The following is a 2,372-nucleotide window of genomic DNA, read 5'->3' on the forward strand; positions in this document are numbered from 1 at the left end:
TGATGATGTGTGACTCGGATCCATCGTTGAGTGTGAATGAAGAAGGAGAGGATTCTGAGCTTTAATCTTTGTCTGCTGCAGCTGAGACTCCTGGGACAGTGAGTTTATATGGAGCCGAGTGATCATGTAGACGCGCGACACCGCAGGAGGACCTACAAACTACGGCTGCTTTCACTTCACTCAGAATCAGACCTCATGCTTAAAGGGTCTATGATCGATTTCGATTTGTTTTTGTCCTCTTTGGAGTGGTTACCAAGCTCATTGTGTTTATAAAGAAAGATCTGTAAAGTTGCAAGACTAAGTCTCAATTCCCAAAGAGATATTCTTTATAAAGTTAGACTACGTCACGCCCCCCTGAAACGGCTCGGTCTAACACCCCCCCACATCTTCTACTCAGTTTATGTGGAAGAATTTGCATAACACGCCCAAATGTTAACGCAAAAATGTGTAACTTTTATTCTCCTTGTAGTATTTTGTTGTTGCCGCAGAGAAGAGACTGTGTGTGTCAGTGTGAAAGCAAAAACTTACTTTGTTTTGTTCTTTTCAAAGAGGACACAACTAGAAAAGCAGTGGTTAAGGTTTAGTATTTACCACAACTGTTCCAGAAACATTTCAACCCAAAGATTAATATTGTGTGCAGCACATTTATGGAGGACTGGTTTCCTAATGCTGGGAGAGAAGACTACCACTGCCGCTGTTCTACTCACATTCGTAAGTACATGTTTTATATTTAAATAATTTGCCACTGATGATATCAAACGACCAGTTTTGAGCAGTGTAGAGTGGCGCTTGTTTTGTCGCTTCTCCGGATCACAAAATGCAGACATGGTTTTTATGTTTACTCAGCGCCTTTCAACAGTAAAAAGCACAGTACCGAGTCATTATAATAATCAGTATTATTATGTCCCCTATACAGACCTCATATGTCGTTTGTAAAATGGGTTTTTGTTGGTTTGTCCTAAATTAAGCCCGGGACACACGCATCCTGGTATGTTAAGGGCCGTAACCATTTCCATCACACACTTGAGGTATTCAGCCAATACAACTCACATGAAATAGCTGGTAATCAGAACACACTGTCCTTTGCCAGGAAGCTGATGAGCCTTTTGTAAAAATCTACGCAGTTTCAGACGGAGGGGCATAGAGAGAGACTAATAATGTACATTATGTAGAAAATAATGTGTTTTTGAACCTTAAACCGCATAAACACATTTTGGTATTAAACCAAATACACACAAATAATAATGTTCTTTTGAAGAGCGATGATCATGCTGAGCCCCGTTAAAATGACTCTTAATCTGATTTATTTCGGTAACTTTTAACTTGTAATTAAAAGCCACATTAACGGATGCTCTTTTTTTTTTTAAGATAACATCAGCCAATTATTCATTCATAATTAACAAAAAATTAAGGATTATTCAATTAATTCATTAAACTGTCACCTGTCCCCTCTGTTAGGACTACACACCTAAGGTTTATTTCACTATCTTACAGATTAAATCATATATCATGACATCTAATCGCGTTTATATATCGTTTAGGAGACTCCTAAATATATATTTTACCAAGTTTTTTTAGTTAAAAGTAGGTGGGAAAAGTAATAAGGTGTAATTTATGACAAAGAGTGCACCCTCAAAAATCTACATCCTAACAGAATGTTCTGAACGCTTGTCAAAACAAGTCTTCTTCCGTGTTCTTTTTCTCCTCTTTCAACGCACTGTTCCATCAGAACGTTATACATTCAAGTGGAAACTTGAAGTCTCAAAATTCACTCCTTTGAAACCCATTTTAAGCAGACATTGCATTACCATGAAAATGGTACATCCAATATCATGTTACAAAATTTATTCATTCAAAATTGTTATAAAAATGTAAAGTTTGGATGATGCACTTTCCGATCTATGTTCAAAAAATGTGAGTGGTTACTTGGGTTAAATAAGACAGTATCAGTGTTTTTGCTTTTTGTTTTATCCCATGCTGGTCTACAAATAATCTATATTATTCCTGAGCTGTCAGTTAGATTTTTGTGGAAATACAATGTTTGCACATGTTAAATGAAACCTTTTCTGAAGGTTTGGCTACTATATCTTGTGCTGTGAGAGATAATTTTATTACTTTACAGTGAATAATGAGCTAATGTTGTTGTATAGTTTTTGACCTACCTGATCAATCTAGAATTTCATGAATAATAGTCTAAAATAAACAAGCAGTGGAATCATTCTGTGCAGATCAAAATGAAAATGGACTGTATTAAATTTTTACATTTAATTAGCAGCAGAGACTTTAACTGGAAATACAAAGGAACAAATGAGTGTAACACTTTAGAATACTGTTCCGTCATTAATCAGTAACTACAAAGGAACAAATGAGTA

Source organism: Cyprinus carpio, chromosome A14 (genome assembly GCF_018340385.1).
Source record: "Cyprinus carpio isolate SPL01 chromosome A14, ASM1834038v1, whole genome shotgun sequence".
In the NCBI taxonomy this organism is placed as follows: domain Eukaryota; kingdom Metazoa; phylum Chordata; class Actinopteri; order Cypriniformes; family Cyprinidae; genus Cyprinus; species Cyprinus carpio.